Source organism: Delphinus delphis, chromosome 6 (genome assembly GCF_949987515.2).
Source record: "Delphinus delphis chromosome 6, mDelDel1.2, whole genome shotgun sequence".
NCBI lineage: Eukaryota > Metazoa > Chordata > Mammalia > Artiodactyla > Delphinidae > Delphinus > Delphinus delphis.
The window spans coordinates 37,529,093-37,543,235 of NC_082688.1; the positions used below are offsets into that span (position 1 = coordinate 37,529,093).

Consider the following 14,143-nt stretch of genomic DNA (forward strand, 5'->3'; position numbering starts at 1 on the left):
GTTGAAAGAATATGTGGAAGGATATGGTAGTGGAGTGTTGAGCATGAGGTAGGAGGCAAGGTCATTGGCTATGAGGAAAAGGGAAGTTGGAGCTCTAAGGACATGTCTAGAAATGAGTGACATAGGTTTGAAAGCCATTTCAGAGAGTGTAGTGTGTTGGCCAGACAAATGTAACAGGTTGCTGATCATTTGTTTAAAATGTAAGTATATTGTGTACCTTGCTCCAGTGCAAGGCCAGAGAACATGGATAGCAATTTATGTGGATTCTGACTATGACAGACAAGTGAGACAGGACTTGGGGATAGTGGCTAGATTATCGGTGAAATGGTAGGTCATGGGATTTAAGTATTAAGAGAATAAAGTGAGTCTTCTTTTTTTTTTTTTCTTTGCGGTACGCGGGCCTCTCACTGTTGTGGCCTCTCCCGTTGCAGAGCACAGGCTCCGGACGCGCAGGCTCAGCGGCCATGGCTCACGGGCCCAGCCGCTCCGCGGCATGTGGGATCCTCCCGGACCGGGGCACGAATCCGTGTCCCCTGCATCGGCAGGCGGACTCTCAACCACTGCGCCACCAGGGAAGCCCGAAGTGAGTCTTTTGTATATATGTAGATACTTGCATGATATACTGTAGTCAACACTGATTCCCCAAAAGGTCTTGCTGCTGTCAGGTGTTATCACTACATTCATCATAACTGCGCTAAACACATTTCACATGTAAATAAACATGGGCCATCTGGCCTTGGGGAAAAAAAGGATAAAATGAAGAAATTAGAAGGCTGATGTTAGGAGTGAAAGCAAAGAAGACAGATATTTGGAGGTCCTGATGACGTGGAAGAAGGTCTCAATGGGAGTAGGTAGAAAAGTAGTTATAAGCTGGAAAGAAAAGGTCCAAGGCCATACTAACGGAGTGGGTGGCTGATGGGGTGCAGAGGACAAGGGTCTAAGTTATGGGGTCAGGAACCCATGGTTAAGGTGTTAGATGGGTCATCGACTTGGCTACTGAAGTCCCCCAGGATATTGGCAGGACTTAGGGTGAAGAGGAAGACTGTGATTGTGTACTACAGTCCTTCATGAAGGGTGGTGATTGATGTGTAACTGCAAGGGTGGTAACTGACAGCTAAGAGGAAGGCGAGAAGCTGTCATGCATGATGTGAGGGGAGGTGATAATTTTTGGCAAGTGATGTTGGGGAGCACAGAGGACAAAAACTCCCTGTCCTGATTTTGAGCTACATGACAGTGAGAGAATGAACAGTCTCCACTTGTGAGGGGTGTGGGAAAGTATTTGCAGCAGGGGTCTCCCTTAAGGCAAGGTAGAGGGATTAAGCAAAGAAACAGATAAATTCATAGAGGATTTGGTGTATGGAGCAGTATTTCCATAGAGCTCAGTTCATGGGTTTAGATGGGGTAGGGTAGGGATGGGATGGGTCAAGGGTCCAGAAGTACCAAGCAGAAGGGAAGAGAGAATGGATGGCCAGAGATGCGTTCTTTGGATATTCCTGGTGAAAATGCAAGCTGGGCTTTCAGTTAATCCCTTTGAAAAGAGGGGGCAGTGGGCTTCTAAGACTTCTCTTAGAAGCTGTTGGGCTGAGCAGCTGCAGTTTCTGCAGTCACTTGGCCTTGGGTGGTGTTCTTCTAGGCTGCAACCCTGCAGCCAGGGCATTCAACGTTATAACCAAAATTCCTGGCTATGATTGGTTTCAGCTTTTATATCCTACCACCATACTTGCTTGTCATAGTTGGCTGGGTTCTATAATAATGCAGTCATACACTTCCATAATGTTTAAAGCTTTTAGAACAATTTCCGAGGTACTTTCAGTCAAGTACATGATCCCATATAATGCCATGCATTTTACTTTTATAAAAACAAAGCTTTGCTCTTATGGTTTGTTCACAATTAAGGCTGAGAAAAGAGAATTTTATTTTGGGTTGATAATTTCTGTTAGACTAATTGGTTTGTCAAGTGGAAACAAAAAACACATTGAGGGGGGTTAAGATTTGAAAAATAAGCTTGGGGAGTGAGAGGCAAGGTGTTCCCCTTGTCAGTTTTCAGGGACTCTGAATGGATGAAGTTGAAACTAATTTAAAGCAGGTGGGTCTTCATGCTGTTCTCTAGACTTGATGATGGCTTCCCGCCATTCTTTATTTTTTCACTTTTAACATAGTGTTCCTCAGTGCAGGAGTCTGTATTCTCTCATTTAGCTTTGTGACTCTTTGAGATTGGGTGGAAGTGGCAGATATTGTGAACAGTTAGCTGGTAGTGTGAAGCTCAGTTTTGGCCTTGGAAGTAGCAAAAAGAGGTAGAAAGGGCATGAAGTGTTGAAACTTAGCGTCTTACAGATGCTCAAACTTGAGTAAACTGCACAACAGCTCCTGAACCCCATTTTCCTCCCTGTTAACAATGAAAGTTATGATACCCATTTACCTGGAATAAAATAGACATTGAATAAATGTGAGGCTTTCATTTCTTCCTCTTAGCTGAACTGTTGTTTACACTTGGCACTCAAGTGAAGTTTGAAAGTGTAGGAAGGCTGTAAAGAGGTCTTTTGCCCAAGGCAGACTAGCCTTGGTAGTGGGCAAGTCTTAAATAATGTGACTTATTTTATTTTACATGTTCTGGATATCCTGATACTAGTTTGGGCAGTTAAATGTTTTTAGAGAGCTGACATTTTATATCTTTGTAACTGTATTAAAGTATACAAAACTATATTAAAGTATACAAAATTAAATGAGGGGTTTGACAGTTGATGCTGTCTACCAAGAACCGAATCATTGGGAAATGCAGAATTGTTTAGTCAGATGAAGCAAAGAATTTTTGGGGATTTGTCACTGAGATTTTCTTTTTATGGGAAGAAAAAGGAAATAATTCTTTGTAGTTTGAATGGCCTGATACCACCAGGTATATTTGTGTAGATGCATTCTCTCTCCTTTCCTTGAGCAGACACACTGATTATCAAGTGCTCTGTCATTGCATACAGCATTTTGATTAAAGGGTCTTTTATATTGTTCATCTCCTATCTCATAGACTAACTCAGTGTTTCTTACAATCTCTTTAAGAGGTTTTACAGATATCGTGAAAAGAAGACTCTCAGAGAATTGCTTCTTTTTAAATTTCCTCTGTTGATTGTTTTATAGTTATAGAGTTACGGTTCACAGTATTTTGGTTTTTTTAATGGATTCTTATTTCTTTAAACAGGAACAATGAATTTGGAGGAAGAGTTTTCTCAAGCAAAAGGTTGGTCACTTTATGGAAACTTTATGGAAATATTTATGTAAATCTAATACCTAGAATGTGCCTAAAGAAAAATCCATTGATACGATTAAGATCAATGTATTTTCCTTTTCCTTCTGTTGATAAGTCTTACAGGAATTTTCACACCAAGATTTCTGAGTGCTGTATTTGGAGGATTCTTTCATCAACTTGGCACAGATAGAAATGTCATCTTGACCTTGTTTCTGAAGGATGTTTTAACCTCACTAATTAAGCAATCCCCATCACTATTCAGTGAAGCTCTCCTGAGAGTGAAGGGCCTTTGATAGGTAAATTCCCTAATTGGATAGGACCTCTCATCATGAAACAGTCATAACATGTTGATTATAGTTTTACCATTAGGAATTCCATTGCTTAACACAAATGGACTATAACAAGAATTTGATTAAACTAAGTCAATTTTAGCCTGGAGATATTTGGAAGCATTGAAAAAAGAACAAGTAACCTTAGTAATCCAGGAGTCTGTGGAAAGAGGATGAGCTTTTGATTCATGATAGCAAAATATTGTACAATAGAGTTTGGGTTTGAATATAATAGCAGTCCTCCAATGATTGCTAATACTTCTTTTCCCTGTCTCTTAAATTACATTAAATTTTTAAATTATGAAAATATTCATGAATACGCAAAAGAAGAACTGTATAATGAATTCCCATGTACCTCACTGAGCTTCAGTAATTACCAGCTTTTTTTTTCAGTCTTCTGTTATCAATCTTCTCCCTCTTTTTTGTTTGTTTGCTGGGATAATTTAAAGCAGATCACGCATGTATTATTTCACCCATAAACACTTTAGTATTCACCTCTGTCGATCTATTTTTATGCTGTTAAAATAACTATAAATGCTAAAAATTACATAGTGCTTTATAGTTCCAGCCTGCCTTATTTCATTAGGTTATCACAAAAATTTGATCAGTATTATCATCACTGTTGAGGAGATAAAAAAAACCCAGAGATTTTGAGTAGTTAAATGACATTCTCAGGGGCAGTGGGTTTCAAACCTGGGTCTCATAAATATTTCAGTCAGTCTTATACTCTTGTGCAGATGTGACCATACCAAGTAAAAGCTATCCCTTGGGTATTTGACTTCAACTGCTCTGGGCAGAGGCTCCCTTCTTTTGGTCTTGTGATACCTGTGGACCAACTAAAGAGTGTGAGCATAGCCAGAGGGAAGTGGCCTTTGGAGATGTGTATTAAACATGTCTTTTTATTCTGATGTTTTGACATCTGGGGCTTTGCTGACCCTGGAGAGACTGCCTTTCCCAGGGCTCTAATTCCTAGACATAGTAAAGGACTCACTTGCAAGTGCACCTTTCATAAGCAAACCAACCAGCCCCATGCCCACGTTCCCCAACCACCTCCTTTACCTAGCTCTTACACTCCAGGCCACTATCTGCCAGTCGTAATCTCCCCCGGGCCATGTACCTGACAACTAGGGGCAGCCCCTATGCCCTAGAATCCACCAAAATTATTCAATCCAGCCAATCCTAAACCTGCTTGCTCTGTCTCACCATTCCTTCCAATGAAGACCACAGCAAAGGCTCTTGCCCACATTTTCCCCTCATTCCTTTGCCTCCTGACACTGGTACTTCCCCATGTGGCCCAGTGTGGTGTGGCATGCTACTTCCTCTTGGGAACTGTGAGTATAACAAACTCTCTTTTCAATGGCAGTCATCTCCTGATCTGCTGGCCTGGCCATACCTGGATAATAATAAAACCTGCACTTTAAAACAAAATGGTTAAGGCTGAGTGAAATCTCTGGGGCTTAATATCAAGGCTTGTTGCTGGAAGATCTGACAAGCTTAGTTGGAAGCAAGTGACAGTCCTGGGTCAGGTAATTGGGTTGGAGATCAAACTCTAAAAGCAATAGGGGACAGGCAATGAGGTCAACAACATGTGAAAGAAATTGTAATTGAATGGCAATAGACAATCATTCAGTTATCTTGCTGGCTTCCCAAGGTGGGCTCAATTCCAGGGGGAATTATATTTTTTCTTAGGTATCAATATCATCTCAAATACATTCCCCTAGGACTATAAGAAGGCAGTGTTCCCTCACACCCTGTTGTTGATGCCTCCCCAGTATTTCTTCCCTTAGGCCACCATTTCTGCTGGTCCTGCATATCCCATCCAGTCTTGCACTGGTCTACAGTGAAGGGCTGTATCTGAGGCTCTCAGTACCTGACTACCTCAAGTGTTTCCTCTTCTCTGAGACTCTAGTTTTCAAGCTAACTCTTACATTTCCAGCTCAGTTTCCATCTCAGGTAGAATTTTATTTTATTTTTTTTGCGGTACGTGTGCCTCTCACTTTTGTGGCCTCTCCCGTTGCGGAGCACAGGCTCCGGACGCGCAGGCTCAGCGGCCATGGCTCACGGGCCCAGCCGCTCCGCGTCATGTGGGATCTTCCTGGACCGGGGCACGAACCTGTGTCCCCTGCATCGGCAGGCGGACTCTCAACCACTGCGCCACCAGGGAAGCCCTCAGGTAGAATTTTAGATCAGACACCATAGACTCTTCTAAATCCAACATCCTCATTTTACATATGAGGAAACTGAGATTCAGAGAGGTAAAGGACTTGTCCTAAGAACATAGGCTGCAAAAAGGTGAAGGCCTTTTGATACTAAGATACACATTATTTTACTATTCTGATAATTTTTGGTAAAATCTGACTTGTATTTAATATAGATCATATCTCACAATAACAAGTTCTAGTGGATGATGAGTTGCTTGGCTATAGCACAGTCAATATAATAAATATTTAAATAACTGGGAACTTATTTCCTTATGAAAACATTCTTATAATAGTTTGTCGTATTTCATTATAATACCTGCACTGTATAATATGTTAGGTTTTTTTTATACAGCAGGTTCTGATTAGTTATCTATTTTGTACATATTAGTGTATATATGTCAGTCCCAATCTCCCAATTCATCCCACCACCACCATCCCCCAATATGTTAGGTTTTGTCTTTCTTTTTTTTTTTTAAGATTGTTTTTTGATGTGGCCCACTTTTAAGGTCCTTATTGAATTTGTTACAATATTGGTCCTACTTTATGTTTTCGTTTTTTGGCCACGAGGCATGTAGGATCTTAGCTCCCCGAACAGGGCATTGAAAGGTGAAGCCTTCACCACTGGACCGCCAGGGAAGTCCCAGGTTTTGTCTTTCTGACTTTGGCTTACATACACACAAATATAGTCATAAACAGCCACAAACGCACAGCATACACACACCCCACACCTGAATACTCACTTTCCTATTGCCTTAAAAAAACCCAAGACTCCTTAACTCAAATTAACCTATATAGATGGATGGGGCAATAAATAGTTCATGTGTTAAAACCCTTCACAATAACTCATTCATTTTAATATGAATTGATTTTGAAATAATGTCCTAAAAGTATGCTGTCAGTTTAAAGAGGTATTTTATTATTTTGTACTGGTTCTGGGAAATATATGATTAAAGCGTCATTATTCAGTAATGAATTCACTTATCCAAGATATAATCATGGACTCAGGGCTCATATGCCTGTGCTAACTACTAAAGTGACCTGGGTGTGATTAAGAAGATTCCTGAGGTCAGTGATTCGCAAACTAAAGGCATGAGAATCACCTGGGGGTGCTTGTTAAACCACAGATGTCTGGGCTCCACCCTCAGAGGATCTGGGGTGGTCCCCAGGTATTTGTATTTCTAACAAGTTACTGCTGGTTCAGGAACCACATTTGGAAGGGTGCTGCCTTAGGTAATCATTCAACTGAAAGTCATGCAAGAAGAGGGGCTGGTGTGAGTTCCCTGATTCCTTCAGAACCAACTCTTGGACTTGCAGTCTTATACCAGGTAGACAGAGTTATTACTTACTATCTTCCCTGTGCCCTTATTGTGACCCGAAAGGAGGATGCTCCTAAAACCCATGCAAGTAGTAACTCAAGTCACATAAATATGTGTGAAAAATACACCAACAGTACCTGCTGCTGGAACAGACACTAATACCTGCAATCCTTAATGCTTTAAAACAATCAGGTTTTTCATGTCCTGTAAGTTGAGGGTGAGGGGTGGTTCCATATTCTTGTGTACTATTAATTTGTAAGAAATGTGAAAAATTTTTTATAAATCTCCACTGCCATGGATCATGGCTGTCCTGTAATTTAGGTGTGACTAGCACATACTAAGGTAGTGCTGCTTCTCCTGTAAGCTGCCTTTGACCATATATGCTGTTGCTGATTTTAATGTACCGATATTGTTGATCCTTATTATTCATGGATTCCATATTTAAGAACTTGCCTACTGGATGAAATTTATTTATAACCCCCAAATCCATACTCATGATGCTTTCCTGGCCATTTGTGGACATGTGCAGAGCAGGGACAAATTTAAGTAGCCCAAGGTGTATGTTCTCAGCTGAGATCCAACAGGGCGAGGCTTTGCCTTCTTGTTTCAGCTCTCATACTGTAAAGAAGTGTCCTTTTCTTGGTCCATTTAGTGCCATGTTTTTCACATTTTTTTGTGCTCTTTATTAGTGATCTTGCTGTTTAAAATGGCCCCCAAACATAGTGCTGAAGTGCTGGGTAGTATTCCTGAGGGCAAGAAGGCTGTGACGTGCCTTATAGAGAAAATATGTGTCGAATTAACTTTGTTCAGGCATGAGTTATATTGCTGTTGTCCATGAGTCCAGTGTTAACGAACCAATAATATATATTAAATAAGGTGTCTTTAAACAAAAGCACACAAAAAACAAGGTTATGTTTTGATCATTTGACAAAAATGTTATGTTCAAATGCTTGCAGAAACCTAACCCTGGTACCTCCCCTAGGAGCAATGGTTAAGTATTTGCTAATCAGTGTTTGCAGCAGCTTCATATAACACAGGAGGATCAAGGGGCTTGGAATTACTGAGGATACCATGCTTAGTGACTTTTGTTCATCTGTTGATTAAATTTAACAACTCACTTCATGTTATCAGCACCATATGTTCACTTCTCATTAAACATTAAAATGCAGACTTTCCACCATGAAGTAATGCTCTGAAGTGTACATTTTAGGAGGGAAAGAATCCCAGAGTACCTGTGTGATAGAAAGGGTTTGGACATTGGATCCTTTCTTCTACTCAAAAGAAGAAATATTTGAAACTGTTTCCCTGAGGAAACATTGCTATTTAGTTAAGGAATAGGTAATAGATCTAAAAGTCAGCCCATTAACTGGATCCTTTGCCACTTTTCTAACTGAGCTAAAATTTACAATAATTCAATAAAACTGTTAAACAAATGAGAGATAATGATAATAGTTATTATTTACTGAGCCCCTTCCATGTTCTAGGAACTGTACAAAGCACTTGTTACACACGTTATTTCATCAGCTTCCCATCTTCCCAATGCTACTTGTGAGAAGTAGCATTGTCCCCAGTTTACAGATAGAGTCATTGAGGCTCTGGAAGTTGAAAGAGAAATGATACAGGTCACAAAGCTAGTAAGCCTGGACCCAAGCTTGCTGTTTTCCCCAGACTCCATCCCCCTTGGCTTCCATCTATGTGGAAGGAGAAGGGAGTCTGACTTCTCCCTCAGATATGATTAGCCAAAAGGTGATATGACAATGGGACAGGCTGATTTTCACAGACTGAATGTTGATTGCAATTCTGTGAATTTGGAGTGGACAGTACTTCTGGCTGAGAACAGACTGTTTTCATGCTTTTTGATACTGGTTGACTGGAAGCCAGTGAAAGGGTATTCTGACATAAGCAGTTGAATTAAACATTTTATGTTCTCAATTTTCCCTTTTACCAGGTTCACCTTGGGCTCTGAAGTGTTCTTGCCTTGAACACTGCTCTGAATGAAGTACTGAGAGAAGAACAATACTTCATTTCTTCTTTTTAATCAAAATGTCATGTCCTTGAAAGGAATTCTCCTTTAAAAGTTGACAGTCCACTCTTAACTTGCTTTGGGATGTATTTAGATAGATTTGGGGAAGTCTAGCACAAACTCAAAATTCTAGAAAGAAATAAACTCTCATTCTTAGTCTCTTTTCACTCAAAACAGCAAACTCACACAGCAACAATAGCTTAATCTTACTCAATTTCTAGGCATTTACTTCTAATCCTTGAAGAGCTCCTAAATTAGCATTATGTGTGCCATGTTAGATTACTTGATATCTTAAATAAGAAGATGGATGCCATATAAGGGCAGAGCCTATTGCTTAAATTATTTGAGCCTAGTATAATAAGTGTTGTATTACGATCATATTGGAGGTTCCTTAGTTAATCTAGGCACGATATGGGATAAGCACTTCCGTGACTCTCTGATTTATATATTCAAATGGGGATTCTGTAGATTCTGTCACAAAAACAGACATGCAAGAGTACAGATTTGGAGCCCAGCCCCAAAAGGTGTTTGGGGCTCTAGGTATTGATCATGAAGCAAAACACAGTTCCTTGCATGTGGTCGGTGCTCTGTAAATTTATGTTAACTTAATGACTGGGTTGAGACCAGGCTGTGAAGGCTATACCACAGTAAATTATGTGTCAATTGAAATTTTGTGAATCAAATACCATTTTTTATTTTATTATTATTTTTTTTTGCAGTACGCGGGCCTCTCACTGTTGTGGCCTCTCCCGTTGCGGAGCACAGGCTCCGGACACGCAGGCTCAGCGGCCATGGCTCACGGGCCCAGCCGCTTAGCGGCACGCGGGATCCTACCGGACCGGGGCACGAACCTGCGTCCCCTGCATTGGCTGGCGGACACTCAACCAGTGTGCCACCAGGGAAGCCCGTAGATGTAGTTTTGATGTATTTGTGGGGAGGAAGGTGATCTCTACGTCTTACTCCTCCGCCATCCTGAAGCTATGTCTAATAGAGATTTTTGGCGTTTCTGCCTATAGACTTATTTTCAAGAATTTGTTTCTTTGAAGTATAATTTGTTTATGTTGGTAGAATCATTGAGAGTGATTCTCTGGCATCAGTATTTTTGAGTCATCATGTCACAGGTGAAACTAATACATGGCCAAGGCTGTGAATCATTTTTCAGGCCAGTCGTTCTCAGATTTTTTGTGCATCAGGATCACCTGGAAGACTTGTTAGATTGGTGAGCCTGACCCCTGGAATTTCTGATTTAGTGGTTCGGGGTGAAGCCCCCCAGATTTCTAACAATTTCGCAGGTGATGCTGCTGTTGCTGCTGCTGGTCCGGGAGCCATCCTTTGAAAACTTGTGATTTAGGTTATAGAGATCCCTTGTCCTGAAGGAGGCTTTTTGACTCCTGAGATCTAGGTAAACATTTGCTTAAGGTTATCAAAATTCCATGCCCATAATTTTGACAAATTCTGGGGTGGGATTTACGTGCTCATGTTCCCTGCTGTCTTCTCTTGCCTCCTGGGCTCTTCCTCCCTTTCATGTGATCAGTGTTACCTCAGCCTCTTCTTCTAGTTCATTTGTGAGCAAAACAGACTTCAGCAGAAATGTTTCAGGTACCCTAGGAAGGGCTTATAGCACTTTCACAAGTTCTTCCACTGGCTCCCCAGCAGCCTTCTCACCTTGAGGGGTCCAGCCTCTCTCCATTTTTCTGTCATCTCTCTTCTCTCCACTGTCTTCCTTATTCACTTTTCAGGAGGAAGAAAAATCCATCCTTGTCTATGAAAATTGGCAGAACTATTACATGTTATTCTGCAGATTCTTTTCTCTTGCAAGAGTCTATCAAGGTATTACCCCAGGGACTTCCCTGGTGGTCCAGTGGTTAAGAATCTGCCTTCCAATGCAGGGGATGCGGGTTTGATCCCTGGTCAGGGAACTACGATCCCACATGCCACGGGGCAACTAAGTCTGTGTGCCACAACTACTGAGCTTGCGCACCTCAACTAGAGCCCGCATGCCACAAACTACGGAGCCCATGCGCCACAAACTACAGAGCCCACGGGCTCTAGAGCTTGTGCACCACAAGTAGAGAAGAGAGAACCCTCTCGCCACAACTAGAGAGAAGCCCGCACAACACAACGAAGAGCCCGCATGCCACAACTAAGACCCGATGCAGCCAAAAATGAATAAAGATAAATAATAAATAAATAAATCTTTTTTTTTTTTTTTAAATAAAGGTATTATCCCAAACTAAGATGGTTCCCTTCTGGGAGTAACTCTGGTGCCAGATGTTAAGATAATGATTACTTTTACCTCATTATTATTAAATACACATCAAAATGATAACACTATAACAATTATCTGGATTTATCTACTTTTACCATTTTTCTCAGAATCTCAGAATGAAACTCTGACATCTTTAAATCTTTGCCCCTGTCATGTTTACTTTTTTACTTTATTTTTATGGTCTGGAAATTGTATTAGGTGTGTTCATCGTGTGTGTTTCTGGAAGGTCCATTTGTAGCCTCAGCCTGGTTGGGAAGGCGGGACCAGTAGGTGAGGAGCGATAGGGTGGGGTTAGTGGATACGCAGGGCCAAGGTAAATTTGAGGGTTGAATTTTTGTAAACTTTGTAAAAAGTGCATTTCACAATCTATTCCAATAACCTTTTGTCCTCTTCCTTCTTTCCAGGGTTTGCTCATTGGCTAATTATTGTCATATTAGTTTGGAATGTGTGAAATTCAGTTTCTGCAAGAATGTCACCCTGGATGTGGTTTAAAAACTTTGTAAAAACTGTCAATGGTAAGACAATGTTGATTTTGCTCACTTGTGTCTCTTTCGGTCCCAAATGCCATTATGAAGTGAGGAGGAAACGTGATATTAGCTGTGCATTGGTTTGTGCTTTATAAATCCTTGTGGTTGTTTCCATTTTATTAACAGAGTTCTAGCAATCATTAAATATTTCTCAGAAAATAGCTTCTGGTAACTTTATTTAAGACTAAACCAAGGTGACTCATAGCAGACCGCTGTGGCTTCCCCTCCCTTGGTCCTAGCTCCCACTTGCCTCCTTCCTGGGCTGCTCATGTTATATGGGGTGTGCAGGCTCGGCTGCTGCCCTGGAGGAACACAGTGGCTAGGATGGGGTTGGGCTCAGTAAATTTTGTAAACAAACAAATAAATGTACCTAGGCCCTGAATAAAAGACAAAAAAAAAAAAAAAAAAAAGACGAAACCAAGCTTTCATGACATCTCAGATGTACTTTGGAATTCATAGAAAAGTTCAGAAAAAATATTTGGAAAACTTAAATGAAATACCTTTCAGTTATTTTGGCCTCTGTCCTTGGAACACCATTTACGAGAATTATACAAGCTAAGGAAATAAAAAGGTTTCAGGAGTCACCAGAGTTGAAGCTACCATTTCAAGTGTTCCATATTTCAAGAATTATTTTATTAGTCCTAGTCTACTCTCTGAAATCTGAGCTCTTTGAATGAAATCTAAGAATTGTGTAATAATCTTTCATGAAATGGGGGAATCCATAGAACAAATAGGGGAATACATAGAACAAATACTTGTATATGGGGCCCTGGAACTTTTTAGGTTTCAAAACAAACAACATATTGGAATAGTCTGGAATATTGGAAATCTCTTTTGCCAATTGTAAAATCTTATAAAAATTAACTAATAATTTGTTTATTACTGGAAGACATGAATTGAGAGCTTAAAAGACAATGAAATATACATTATTTAAAAAAATCATCTCTAAAGGTATTGCATTCTCAACAAATGTGTTGGTAGGCAAGAATTCTATCTCATTGTACGGTGCAAATGTGACCTCTTACTTTTTCTTTTTATAAAGCTAACTTTTCATTTTATTCACTCATCTTCTATAACATTAAAGACTTACAAATTAAGGAATACATGTAACATTAGAAATTCTGATTCTGTATTTCTAATTACTACATTAGTAAAAGATGAGTATCTTAGTTCATTGCTAAGCTGAGGCTCTTGGGTATTGGTGAAAAGAGCCTTATTTGAATATCTCATCCTTTGAATTCTGAATTATATAATGCTTTCCAGAGGAATAGGAATGGTTTTAGAATTTTATAGATCTCTTTCTGACTGATCTTTCGTCTAATTTTGTACTTCGGGAAATAGGAGCTTTAATCTTTTTTGGTCTAAAAAAAGGGATTAATATTTTAACATCTTATATAGAATTGGGAACAACTTTCATGTCACACAGAAATGTATATTTCTCCATTATTTTGCATGAATATAAATGTATCTCTGATATAACAATGCACACACTGCATTCCCTAGAGCTAAAAGTAATTTTTGAGTATTTGAGATAAAATTCATAGGCTTCCCTAGGAAAAAATTCATTGTGGTCTTAGAACATCATCTGCCTACTGTTAGAATACAAGTTTTGGAAAAAGTTGAGTGTGTCCTGAGCAGGTCTAAAATAATTAGTAAATTGCTAACAAGGAAATATTGACATAATTATCATTCTAATATTACCGATATTAAAATGAACATAGCTTCCTAATAGCTGTTTATAATTATTTATAATTTATAAATCCTGCCTACTGTCAAAAAGGCTTTGGGACTTTTTATGGTTAAACACACACACACACACACACACACACACACACACACACACACACACACATACATACAGCTGAGCAATTCACAATTATACTAAAAAAAAAATTTGATCAGAAACCAACTAGAGAAAGAGCAGAAATGGAACCAAGGTCAAACTGAGTCCCTCAGTTTAACACTAAACATAAGCTGAAATCACTGGCAGGGAAATAAGATGGGAAACATCATGAAACCTTGGTCCTTTTTGCCTTCTAAAAGGAGGCTTGGCAATTCTTCATTAAAGGGAAAATTAATACATTCTAAGCAGAATTTATCATAGGATTCTTCTAAATTGCTGAGGAATCGAAAAACTTAACAACCAGACAAAATTGCACAAGGTTCTGGTCGGTTGGTATTTTCTTATTTTAAAAAATGTTAAATAAGTTACCATTAATAAAATTTGTGCATTCTTCCTT

At 39.7% G+C, this 14,143-nt stretch overlaps 1 long non-coding RNA gene across 1 annotated transcript; it reads left to right on the plus strand.

Moving 5' to 3' along the window:
- The first annotated feature begins 434 nt into the window (after window positions 1-434).
- Window positions 435-12,116, plus strand: LOC132426609 (uncharacterized). The gene is made up of 3 exons (XR_009519735.1): window positions 435-583; window positions 3,191-3,229; window positions 11,781-12,116. It is a non-coding gene; the product is annotated as an uncharacterized lncRNA (long non-coding RNA).
- Window positions 12,117-14,143: the final 2,027 nt, after the last annotated feature.